We start from the raw sequence: 13681 nt of genomic DNA, 5'->3' as shown, positions 1-13681 counted from the left end.
TCCACCGCCCGCGCGCTGACCGGCACTCACTCTCAGACACACATGGTATTTCGGCCGGTTGCCAAGAACTCCGGAAAGCAGCTTCTGCCGAAGGAGGCTCGCCTCTTGCGGTTACCCTCTCCGAACTCCGGAATCGAGGCTTCTGCCTTTCTTGCTCTTAATGCAAGCGGAAAGCTTCTGCACTGCGTCTAGCGAGGAGAACGTGTGACAGGACAGCACATGTTTGTGCAGTATACCCCTGCCACTGATGTAAGCCCGAATTTGCAACACCCTATGCCACTCATGGTGTGACAGGTTTCTGTGCTGCGCAGGGCATTTCTCTGCATCTGGAAGTAAAGGGAAAGAGCAATTGTTGTCGCAGAGAACAGCAACAGCAGTAGGGAGCAGCAGAAGGAAGTAGTGATCTTACTTCTTCCACACGACAACTAGCTACTAATCAGCAAGCGTGCGAGTGGCAGACGCTTTCCACTTGCAGTCTGAAAGTCTCGCGCACCAGATGCCTTTTAAACACCTTCCTTATTCGCCTGCCCGCAGCGCTCTCGCTTTCCACCGCCCGCGCGCTGACCGGCACTCTCTCTCAGACACACATGGTATTTCGGCCGGTTGCCAAGAACTCCGGAAAGCAGCTTCTGCCGAAGGAGGCTCGCCTCTTGCGGTTACCCTCTCCGAACTCCGGAATCGAGGCTTCTGCCTTTCTTGCTCTTAATGCAAGCGGAAAGCTTCTGCACTGCGTCTAGCGAGGAGAACGTGTGACAGGACAGCACATGTTTGTGCAGTATACCCCTGCCACTGATGTAAGCCCGAATTTGCAACACCCTATGCCACTCATGGTGTGACAGGTTTCTGTGCTGCGCAGGGCATTTCTCTGCATCTGGAAGTAAAGGGAAAGAGCAATTGTTGTCGCAGAGAACAGCAACAGCAGTAGGGAGCAGCAGAAGGAAGTAGTGATCTTACTTCTTCCACACGACAACTAGCTACTAATCAGCAAGCGTGCGAGTGGCAGACGCTTTCCACTTGCAGTCTGAAAGTCTCGCGCACCAGATGCCTTTTAAACACCTTCCTTATTCGCCTGCCCGCAGCGCTCTCGCTTTCCACCGCCCGCGCGCTGACCGGCACTCTCTCTCAGACACACATGGTATTTCGGCCGGTTGCCAAGAACTCCGGAAAGCAGCTTCTGCCGAAGGAGGCTCGCCTCTTGCGGTTACCCTCTCCGAACTCCGGAATCGAGGCTTCTGCCTTTCTTGCTCTTAATGCAAGCGGAAAGCTTCTGCACTGTGTCTAGCGAGGAGAACGTGTGACAGGACAGCACATGTTTGTGCAGTATACCCCTGCCACTGATGTAAGCCCGAATTTGCAACACCCTATGCCACTCATGGTGTGACAGGTTTCTGTGCTGCGCAGGGCATTTCTCTGCATCTGGAAGTAAAGGGAAAGAGCAATTGTTGTCGCAGAGAACAGCAACAGCAGTAGGGAGCAGCAGAAGGAAGTAGTGATCTTACTTCTTCCACACGACAACTAGCTACTAATCAGCAAGCGTGCGAGTGACAGACGCTTTCCACTTGCAGTCTGAAAGTCTCGCGCACCAGATGCCTTTTAAACACCTTCCTAATTCGCCTGCCCGCAGCGCTCTCGCTTTCCACCGCCCTCGCGCTGACCGGCACTCTCTCTCAGACACACATGGTATTTCGGCCGGTTGCCAAGAACTCCGGAAAGCAGCTTCTGCCGAAGGAGGCTCGCCTCTTGCGGTTACCCTCTCCGAACTCCGGAATCGAGGCTTCTGCCTTTCTTGCTCTTAATGCAAGCGGAAAGCTTCTGCACTGTGTCTAGCGAGGAGAACGTGTGACAGGACAGCACATGTTTGTGCAGTATACCCCTGCCACTGATGTAAGCCCGAATTTGCAACACCCTATGCCACTCATGGTGTGACAGGTTTCTGTGCTGCGCAGGGCATTTCTCTGCATCTGGAAGTAAAGGGAAAGAGCAATTGTTGTCGCAGAGAACAGCAACAGCAGTAGGGAGCAGCAGAAGGAAGTAGTGATCTTACTTCTTCCACACGACAACTAGCTACTAATCAGCAAGCGTGCGAGTGGCAGACGCTTTCCACTTGCAGTCTGAAAGTCTCGCGCACCAGATGCCTTTTAAACACCTTCCTTATTCGCCTGCCCGCAGCGCTCTCGCTTTCCACCGCCCGCGCGCTGACCGGCACTCTCTCTCAGACACACATGGTATTTCGGCCGGTTGCCAAGAACTCCGGAAAGCAGCTTCTGCCGAAGGAGGCTCGCCTCTTGCGGTTACCCTCTCCGAACTCCGGAATCGAGGCTTCTGCCTTTCTTGCTCTTAATGCAAGCGGAAAGCTTCTGCACTGCGTCTAGCGAGGAGAACGTGTGACAGGACAGCACATGTTTGTGCAGTATACCCCTGCCACTGATGTAAGCCCGAATTTGCAACACCCTATGCCACTCATGGTGTGACAGGTTTCTGTGCTGCGCAGGGCATTTCTCTGCATCTGGAAGTAAAGGGAAAGAGCAATTGTTGTCGCAGAGAACAGCAACAGCAGTAGGGAGCAGCAGAAGGAAGTAGTGATCTTACTTCTTCCACACGACAACTAGCTACTAATCAGCAAGCGTGCGAGTGACAGACGCTTTCCACTTGCAGTCTGAAAGTCTCGCGCACCAGATGCCTTTTAAACACCTTCCTAATTCGCCTGCCCGCAGCGCTCTCGCTTTCCACCGCCCTCGCGCTGACCGGCACTCTCTCTCAGACACACATGGTATTTCGGCCGGTTGCCAAGAACTCCGGAAAGCAGCTTCTGCCGAAGGAGGCTCGCCTCTTGCGGTTACCCTCTCCGAACTCCGGAATCGAGGCTTCTGCCTTTCTTGCTCTTAATGCAAGCGGAAAGCTTCTGCACTGTGTCTAGCGAGGAGAACGTGTGACAGGACAGCACATGTTTGTGCAGTATACCCCTGCCACTGATGTAAGCCCGAATTTGCAACACCCTATGCCACTCATGGTGTGACAGGTTTCTGTGCTGCGCAGGGCATTTCTCTGCATCTGGAAGTAAAGGGAAAGAGCAATTGTTGTCGCAGAGAACAGCAACAGCAGTAGGGAGCAGCAGAAGGAAGTAGTGATCTTACTTCTTCCACACGACAACTAGCTACTAATCAGCAAGCGTGCGAGTGGCAGACGCTTTCCACTTGCAGTCTGAAAGTCTCGCGCACCAGATGCCTTTTAAACACCTTCCTTATTCGCCTGCCCGCAGCGCTCTCGCTTTCCACCGCCCGCGCGCTGACCGGCACTCTCTCTCAGACACACATGGTATTTCGGCCGGTTGCCAAGAACTCCGGAAAGCAGCTTCTGCCGAAGGAGGCTCGCCTCTTGCGGTTACCCTCTCCGAACTCCGGAATCGAGGCTTCTGCCTTTCTTGCTCTTAATGCAAGCGGAAAGCTTCTGCACTGCGTCTAGCGAGGAGAACGTGTGACAGGACAGCACATGTTTGTGCAGTATACCCCTGCCACTGATGTAAGCCCGAATTTGCAACACCCTATGCCACTCATGGTGTGACAGGTTTCTGTGCTGCGCAGGGCATTTCTCTGCATCTGGAAGTAAAGGGAAAGAGCAATTGTTGTCGCAGAGAACAGCAACAGCAGTAGGGAGCAGCAGAAGGAAGTAGTGATCTTACTTCTTCCACACGACAACTAGCTACTAATCAGCAAGCGTGCGAGTGGCAGACGCTTTCCACTTGCAGTCTGAAAGTCTCGCGCACCAGATGCCTTTTAAACACCTTCCTTATTCGCCTGCCCGCAGCGCTCTCGCTTTCCACCGCCCGCGCGCTGACCGGCACTCTCTCTCAGACACACATGGTATTTCGGCCGGTTGCCAAGAACTCCGGAAAGCAGCTTCTGCCGAAGGAGGCTCGCCTCTTGCGGTTACCCTCTCCGAACTCCGGAATCGAGGCTTCTGCCTTTCTTGCTCTTAATGCAAGCGGAAAGCTTCTGCACTGCGTCTAGCGAGGAGAACGTGTGACAGGACAGCACATGTTTGTGCAGTATACCCCTGCCACTGATGTAAGCCCGAATTTGCAACACCCTATGCCACTCATGGTGTGACAGGTTTCTGTGCTGCGCAGGGCATTTCTCTGCATCTGGAAGTAAAGGGAAAGAGCAATTGTTGTCGCAGAGAACAGCAACAGCAGTAGGGAGCAGCAGAAGGAAGTAGTGATCTTACTTCTTCCACACGACAACTAGCTACTAATCAGCAAGCGTGCGAGTGACAGACGCTTTCCACTTGCAGTCTGAAAGTCTCGCGCACCAGATGCCTTTTAAACACCTTCCTAATTCGCCTGCCCGCAGCGCTCTCGCTTTCCACCGCCCTCGCGCTGACCGGCACTCTCTCTCAGACACACATGGTATTTCGGCCGGTTGCCAAGAACTCCGGAAAGCAGCTTCTGCCGAAGGAGGCTCGCCTCTTGCGGTTACCCTCTCCGAACTCCGGAATCGAGGCTTCTGCCTTTCTTGCTCTTAATGCAAGCGGAAAGCTTCTGCACTGTGTCTAGCGAGGAGAACGTGTGACAGGACAGCACATGTTTGTGCAGTATACCCCTGCCACTGATGTAAGCCCGAATTTGCAACACCCTATGCCACTCATGGTGTGACAGGTTTCTGTGCTGCGCAGGGCATTTCTCTGCATCTGGAAGTAAAGGGAAAGAGCAATTGTTGTCGCAGAGAACAGCAACAGCAGTAGGGAGCAGCAGAAGGAAGTAGTGATCTTACTTCTTCCACACGACAACTAGCTACTAATCAGCAAGCGTGCGAGTGGCAGACGCTTTCCACTTGCAGTCTGAAAGTCTCGCGCACCAGATGCCTTTTAAACACCTTCCTTATTCGCCTGCCCGCAGCGCTCTCGCTTTCCACCGCCCGCGCGCTGACCGGCACTCTCTCTCAGACACACATGGTATTTCGGCCGGTTGCCAAGAACTCCGGAAAGCAGCTTCTGCCGAAGGAGGCTCGCCTCTTGCGGTTACCCTCTCCGAACTCCGGAATCGAGGCTTCTGCCTTTCTTGCTCTTAATGCAAGCGGAAAGCTTCTGCACTGCGTCTAGCGAGGAGAACGTGTGACAGGACAGCACATGTTTGTGCAGTATACCCCTGCCACTGATGTAAGCCCGAATTTGCAACACCCTATGCCACTCATGGTGTGACAGGTTTCTGTGCTGCGCAGGGCATTTCTCTGCATCTGGAAGTAAAGGGAAAGAGCAATTGTTGTCGCAGAGAACAGCAACAGCAGTAGGGAGCAGCAGAAGGAAGTAGTGATCTTACTTCTTCCACACGACAACTAGCTACTAATCAGCAAGCGTGCGAGTGGCAGACGCTTTCCACTTGCAGTCTGAAAGTCTCGCGCACCAGATGCCTTTTAAACACCTTCCTTATTCGCCTGCCCGCAGCGCTCTCGCTTTCCACCGCCCGCGCGCTGACCGGCACTCTCTCTCAGACACACATGGTATTTCGGCCGGTTGCCAAGAACTCCGGAAAGCAGCTTCTGCCGAAGGAGGCTCGCCTCTTGCGGTTACCCTCTCCGAACTCCGGAATCGAGGCTTCTGCCTTTCTTGCTCTTAATGCAAGCGGAAAGCTTCTGCACTGCGTCTAGCGAGGAGAACGTGTGACAGGACAGCACATGTTTGTGCAGTATACCCCTGCCACTGATGTAAGCCCGAATTTGCAACACCCTATGCCACTCATGGTGTGACAGGTTTCTGTGCTGCGCAGGGCATTTCTCTGCATCTGGAAGTAAAGGGAAAGAGCAATTGTTGTCGCAGAGAACAGCAACAGCAGTAGGGAGCAGCAGAAGGAAGTAGTGATCTTACTTCTTCCACACGACAACTAGCTACTAATCAGCAAGCGTGCGAGTGACAGACGCTTTCCACTTGCAGTCTGAAAGTCTCGCGCACCAGATGCCTTTTAAACACCTTCCTAATTCGCCTGCCCGCAGCGCTCTCGCTTTCCACCTCCCTCGCGCTGACCGGCACTCTCTCTCAGACACACATGGTATTTCGGCCGGTTGCCAAGAACTCCGGAAAGCAGCTTCTGCCGAAGGAGGCTCGCCTCTTGCGGTTACCCTCTCCGAACTCCGGAATCGAGGCTTCTGCCTTTCTTGCTCTTAATGCAAGCGGAAAGCTTCTGCACTGTGTCTAGCGAGGAGAACGTGTGACAGGACAGCACATGTTTGTGCAGTATACCCCTGCCACTGATGTAAGCCCGAATTTGCAACACCCTATGCCACTCATGGTGTGACAGGTTTCTGTGCTGCGCAGGGCATTTCTCTGCATCTGGAAGTAAAGGGAAAGAGCAATTGTTGTCGCAGAGAACAGCAACAGCAGTAGGGAGCAGCAGAAGGAAGTAGTGATCTTACTTCTTCCACACGACAACTAGCTACTAATCAGCAAGCGTGCGAGTGGCAGACGCTTTCCACTTGCAGTCTGAAAGTCTCGCGCACCAGATGCCTTTTAAACACCTTCCTTATTCGCCTGCCCGCAGCGCTCTCGCTTTCCACCGCCCGCGCGCTGACCGGCACTCTCTCTCAGACACACATGGTATTTCGGCCGGTTGCCAAGAACTCCGGAAAGCAGCTTCTGCCGAAGGAGGCTCGCCTCTTGCGGTTACCCTCTCCGAACTCCGGAATCGAGGCTTCTGCCTTTCTTGCTCTTAATGCAAGCGGAAAGCTTCTGCACTGCGTCTAGCGAGGAGAACGTGTGACAGGACAGCACATGTTTGTGCAGTATACCCCTGCCACTGATGTAAGCCCGAATTTGCAACACCCTATGCCACTCATGGTGTGACAGGTTTCTGTGCTGCGCAGGGCATTTCTCTGCATCTGGAAGTAAAGGGAAAGAGCAATTGTTGTCGCAGAGAGCAGCAACAGCAGTAGGGAGCAGCAGAAGGAAGTAGTGATCTTACTTCTTCCACACGACAACTAGCTACTAATCAGCAAGCGTGCGAGTGACAGACGCTTTCCACTTGCAGTCTGAAAGTCTCGCGCACCAGATGCCTTTTAAACACCTTCCTAATTCGCCTGCCCGCAGCGCTCTCGCTTTCCACCGCCCTCGCGCTGACCGGCACTCTCTCTCAGACACACATGGTATTTCGGCCGGTTGCCAAGAACTCCGGAAAGCAGCTTCTGCCGAAGGAGGCTCGCCTCTTGCTGTTACCCTCTCCGAACTCCGGAATCGAGGCTTCTGCCTTTCTTGCTCTTAATGCAAGCGGAAAGCTTCTGCACTGTGTCTAGCGAGGAGAACGTGTGACAGGACAGCACATGTTTGTGCAGTATACCCCTGCCACTGATGTAAGCCCGAATTTGCAACACCCTATGCCACTCATGGTGTGACAGGTTTCTGTGCTGCGCAGGGCATTTCTCTGCATCTGGAAGTAAAGGGAAAGAGCAATTGTTGTCGCAGAGAACAGCAACAGCAGTAGGGAGCAGCAGAAGGAAGTAGTGATCTTACTTCTTCCACACGACAACTAGCTACTAATCAGCAAGCGTGCGAGTGGCAGACGCTTTCCACTTGCAGTCTGAAAGTCTCGCGCACCAGATGCCTTTTAAACACCTTCCTTATTCGCCTGCCCGCAGCGCTCTCGCTTTCCACCGCCCGCGCGCTGACCGGCACTCTCTCTCAGACACACATGGTATTTCGGCCGGTTGCCAAGAACTCCGGAAAGCAGCTTCTGCCGAAGGAGGCTCGCCTCTTGCGGTTACCCTCTCCGAACTCCGGAATCGAGGCTTCTGCCTTTCTTGCTCTTAATGCAAGCGGAAAGCTTCTGCACTGTGTCTAGCGAGGAGAACGTGTGACAGGACAGCACATGTTTGTGCAGTATACCCCTGCCACTGATGTAAGCCCGAATTTGCAACACCCTATGCCACTCATGGTGTGACAGGTTTCTGTGCTGCGCAGGGCATTTCTCTGCATCTGGAAGTAAAGGGAAAGAGCAATTGTTGTCGCAGAGAACAGCAACAGCAGTAGGGAGCAGCAGAAGGAAGTAGTGATCTTACTTCTTCCACACGACAACTAGCTACTAATCAGCAAGCGTGCGAGTGGCAGACGCTTTCCACTTGCAGTCTGAAAGTCTCGCGCACCAGATGCCTTTTAAACACCTTCCTTATTCGCCTGCCCGCAGCGCTCTCGCTTTCCACCGCCCGCGCGCTGACCGGCACTCTCTCTCAGACACACATGGTATTTCGGCCGGTTGCCAAGAACTCCGGAAAGCAGCTTCTGCCGAAGGAGGCTCGCCTCTTGCGGGTACCCTCTCCGAACTCCGGAATCGAGGCTTCTGCCTTTCTTGCTCTTAATGCAAGCGGAAAGCTTCTGCACTGTGTCTAGCGAGGAGAACGTGTGACAGGACAGCACATGTTTGTGCAGTATACCCCTGCCACTGATGTAAGCCCGAATTTGCAACACCCTATGCCACTCATGGTGTGACAGGTTTCTGTGCTGCGCAGGGCATTTCTCTGCATCTGGAAGTAAAGGGAAAGAGCAATTGTTGTCGCAGAGAACAGCAACAGCAGTAGGGAGCAGCAGAAGGAAGTAGTGATCTTACTTCTTCCACACGACAACTAGCTACTAATCAGCAAGCGTGCGAGTGGCAGACGCTTTCCACTTGCAGTCTGAAAGTCTCGCGCACCAGATGCCTTTTAAACACCTTCCTTATTCGCCTGCCCGCAGCGCTCTCGCTTTCCACCGCCCGCGCGCTGACCGGCACTCTCTCTCAGACACACATGGTATTTCGGCCGGTTGCCAAGAACTCCGGAAAGCAGCTTCTGCCGAAGGAGGCTCGCCTCTTGCGGTTACCCTCTCCGAACTCCGGAATCGAGGCTTCTGCCTTTCTTGCTCTTAATGCAAGCGGAAAGCTTCTGCACTGTGTCTAGCGAGGAGAACGTGTGACAGGACAGCACATGTTTGTGCAGTATACCCCTGCCACTGATGTAAGCCCGAATTTGCAACACCCTATGCCACTCATGGTGTGACAGGTTTCTGTGCTGCGCAGGGCATTTCTCTGCATCTGGAAGTAAAGGGAAAGAGCAATTGTTGTCGCAGAGAACAGCAACAGCAGTAGGGAGCAGCAGAAGGAAGTAGTGATCTTACTTCTTCCACACGACAACTAGCTACTAATCAGCAAGCGTGCGAGTGGCAGACGCTTTCCACTTGCAGTCTGAAAGTCTCGCGCACCAGATGCCTTTTAAACACCTTCCTTATTCGCCTGCCCGCAGCGCTCTCGCTTTCCACCGCCCGCGCGCTGACCGGCACTCTCTCTCAGACACACATGGTATTTCGGCCGGTTGCCAAGAACTCCGGAAAGCAGCTTCTGCCGAAGGAGGCTCGCCTCTTGCGGTTACCCTCTCCGAACTCCGGAATCGAGGCTTCTGCCTTTCTTGCTCTTAATGCAAGCGGAAAGCTTCTGCACTGTGTCTAGCGAGGAGAACGTGTGACAGGACAGCACATGTTTGTGCAGTATACCCCTGCCACTGATGTAAGCCCGAATTTGCAACACCCTATGCCACTCATGGTGTGACAGGTTTCTGTGCTGCGCAGGGCATTTCTCTGCATCTGGAAGTAAAGGGAAAGAGCAATTGTTGTCGCAGAGAACAGCAACAGCAGTAGGGAGCAGCAGAAGGAAGTAGTGATCTTACTTCTTCCACACGACAACTAGCTACTAATCAGCAAGCGTGCGAGTGGCAGACGCTTTCCACTTGCAGTCTGAAAGTCTCGCGCACCAGATGCCTTTTAAACACCTTCCTTATTCGCCTGCCCGCAGCGCTCTCGCTTTCCACCGCCCGCGCGCTGACCGGCACTCTCTCTCAGACACACATGGTATTTCGGCCGGTTGCCAAGAACTCCGGAAAGCAGCTTCTGCCGAAGGAGGCTCGCCTCTTGCGGTTACCCTCTCCGAACTCCGGAATCGAGGCTTCTGCCTTTCTTGCTCTTAATGCAAGCGGAAAGCTTCTGCACTGCGTCTAGCGAGGAGAACGTGTGACAGGACAGCACATGTTTGTGCAGTATACCCCTGCCACTGATGTAAGCCCGAATTTGCAACACCCTATGCCACTCATGGTGTGACAGGTTTCTGTGCTGCGCAGGGCATTTCTCTGCATCTGGAAGTAAAGGGAAAGAGCAATTGTTGTCGCAGAGAGCAGCAACAGCAGTAGGGAGCAGCAGAAGGAAGTAGTGATCTTACTTCTTCCACACGACAACTAGCTACTAATCAGCAAGCGTGCGAGTGACAGACGCTTTCCACTTGCAGTCTGAAAGTCTCGCGCACCAGATGCCTTTTAAACACCTTCCTAATTCGCCTGCCCGCAGCGCTCTCGCTTTCCACCGCCCTCGCGCTGACCGGCACTCTCTCTCAGACACACATGGTATTTCGGCCGGTTGCCAAGAACTCCGGAAAGCAGCTTCTGCCGAAGGAGGCTCGCCTCTTGCTGTTACCCTCTCCGAACTCCGGAATCGAGGCTTCTGCCTTTCTTGCTCTTAATGCAAGCGGAAAGCTTCTGCACTGTGTCTAGCGAGGAGAACGTGTGACAGGACAGCACATGTTTGTGCAGTATACCCCTGCCACTGATGTAAGCCCGAATTTGCAACACCCTATGCCACTCATGGTGTGACAGGTTTCTGTGCTGCGCAGGGCATTTCTCTGCATCTGGAAGTAAAGGGAAAGAGCAATTGTTGTCGCAGAGAACAGCAACAGCAGTAGGGAGCAGCAGAAGGAAGTAGTGATCTTACTTCTTCCACACGACAACTAGCTACTAATCAGCAAGCGTGCGAGTGGCAGACGCTTTCCACTTGCAGTCTGAAAGTCTCGCGCACCAGATGCCTTTTAAACACCTTCCTTATTCGCCTGCCCGCAGCGCTCTCGCTTTCCACCGCCCGCGCGCTGACCGGCACTCTCTCTCAGACACACATGGTATTTCGGCCGGTTGCCAAGAACTCCGGAAAGCAGCTTCTGCCGAAGGAGGCTCGCCTCTTGCGGTTACCCTCTCCGAACTCCGGAATCGAGGCTTCTGCCTTTCTTGCTCTTAATGCAAGCGGAAAGCTTCTGCACTGTGTCTAGCGAGGAGAACGTGTGACAGGACAGCACATGTTTGTGCAGTATACCCCTGCCACTGATGTAAGCCCGAATTTGCAACACCCTATGCCACTCATGGTGTGACAGGTTTCTGTGCTGCGCAGGGCATTTCTCTGCATCTGGAAGTAAAGGGAAAGAGCAATTGTTGTCGCAGAGAACAGCAACAGCAGTAGGGAGCAGCAGAAGGAAGTAGTGATCTTACTTCTTCCACACGACAACTAGCTACTAATCAGCAAGCGTGCGAGTGGCAGACGCTTTCCACTTGCAGTCTGAAAGTCTCGCGCACCAGATGCCTTTTAAACACCTTCCTTATTCGCCTGCCCGCAGCGCTCTCGCTTTCCACCGCCCGCGCGCTGACCGGCACTCTCTCTCAGACACACATGGTATTTCGGCCGGTTGCCAAGAACTCCGGAAAGCAGCTTCTGCCGAAGGAGGCTCGCCTCTTGCGGGTACCCTCTCCGAACTCCGGAATCGAGGCTTCTGCCTTTCTTGCTCTTAATGCAAGCGGAAAGCTTCTGCACTGCGTCTAGCGAGGAGAACGTGTGACAGGACAGCACATGTTTGTGCAGTATACCCCTGCCACTGATGTAAGCCCGAATTTGCAACACCCTATGCCACTCATGGTGTGACAGGTTTCTGTGCTGCGCAGGGCATTTCTCTGCATCTGGAAGTAAAGGGAAAGAGCAATTGTTGTCGCAGAGAACAGCAACAGCAGTAGGGAGCAGCAGAAGGAAGTAGTGATCTTACTTCTTCCACACGACAACTAGCTACTAATCAGCAAGCGTGCGAGTGGCAGACGCTTTCCACTTGCAGTCTGAAAGTCTCGCGCACCAGATGCCTTTTAAACACCTTCCTTATTCGCCTGCCCGCAGCGCTCTCGCTTTCCACCGCCCGCGCGCTGACCGGCACTCTCTCTCAGACACACATGGTATTTCGGCCGGTTGCCAAGAACTCCGGAAAGCAGCTTCTGCCGAAGGAGGCTCGCCTCTTGCGGTTACCCTCTCCGAACTCCGGAATCGAGGCTTCTGCCTTTCTTGCTCTTAATGCAAGCGGAAAGCTTCTGCACTGTGTCTAGCGAGGAGAACGTGTGACAGGACAGCACATGTTTGTGCAGTATACCCCTGCCACTGATGTAAGCCCGAATTTGCAACACCCTATGCCACTCATGGTGTGACAGGTTTCTGTGCTGCGCAGGGCATTTCTCTGCATCTGGAAGTAAAGGGAAAGAGCAATTGTTGTCGCAGAGAACAGCAACAGCAGTAGGGAGCAGCAGAAGGAAGTAGTGATCTTACTTCTTCCACACGACAACTAGCTACTAATCAGCAAGCGTGCGAGTGGCAGACGCTTTCCACTTGCAGTCTGAAAGTCTCGCGCACCAGATGCCTTTTAAACACCTTCCTTATTCGCCTGCCCGCAGCGCTCTCGCTTTCCACCGCCCGCGCGCTGACCGGCACTCTCTCTCAGACACACATGGTATTTCGGCCGGTTGCCAAGAACTCCGGAAAGCAGCTTCTGCCGAAGGAGGCTCGCCTCTTGCGGTTACCCTCTCCGAACTCCGGAATCGAGGCTTCTGCCTTTCTTGCTCTTAATGCAAGCGGAAAGCTTCTGCACTGCGTCTAGCGAGGAGAACGTGTGACAGGACAGCACATGTTTGTGCAGTATACCCCTGCCACTGATGTAAGCCCGAATTTGCAACACCCTATGCCACTCATGGTGTGACAGGTTTCTGTGCTGCGCAGGGCATTTCTCTGCATCTGGAAGTAAAGGGAAAGAGCAATTGTTGTCGCAGAGAGCAGCAACAGCAGTAGGGAGCAGCAGAAGGAAGTAGTGATCTTACTTCTTCCACACGACAACTAGCTACTAATCAGCAAGCGTGCGAGTGACAGACGCTTTCCACTTGCAGTCTGAAAGTCTCGCGCACCAGATGCCTTTTAAACACCTTCCTAATTCGCCTGCCCGCAGCGCTCTCGCTTTCCACCGCCCTCGCGCTGACCGGCACTCTCTCTCAGACACACATGGTATTTCGGCCGGTTGCCAAGAACTCCGGAAAGCAGCTTCTGCCGAAGGAGGCTCGCCTCTTGCTGTTACCCTCTCCGAACTCCGGAATCGAGGCTTCTGCCTTTCTTGCTCTTAATGCAAGCGGAAAGCTTCTGCACTGTGTCTAGCGAGGAGAACGTGTGACAGGACAGCACATGTTTGTGCAGTATACCCCTGCCACTGATGTAAGCCCGAATTTGCAACACCCTATGCCACTCATGGTGTGACAGGTTTCTGTGCTGCGCAGGGCATTTCTCTGCATCTGGAAGTAAAGGGAAAGAGCAATTGTTGTCGCAGAGAACAGCAACAGCAGTAGGGAGCAGCAGAAGGAAGTAGTGATCTTACTTCTTCCACACGACAACTAGCTACTAATCAGCAAGCGTGCGAGTGGCAGACGCTTTCCACTTGCAGTCTGAAAGTCTCGCGCACCAGATGCCTTTTAAACACCTTCCTTATTCGCCTGCCCGCAGCGCTCTCGCTTTCCACCGCCCGCGCGCTGACCGGCACTCTCTCTCAGACACACATGGTATTTCGGCC

This window comes from Cyanistes caeruleus, unplaced genomic scaffold (genome assembly GCF_971803275.1).
Source record: "Cyanistes caeruleus unplaced genomic scaffold, bCyaCae1.hap1.1 HAP1_SCAFFOLD_157, whole genome shotgun sequence".
Classification (NCBI taxonomy): domain Eukaryota; kingdom Metazoa; phylum Chordata; class Aves; order Passeriformes; family Paridae; genus Cyanistes; species Cyanistes caeruleus.
This window is presented reverse-complemented; position numbering follows the sequence as displayed.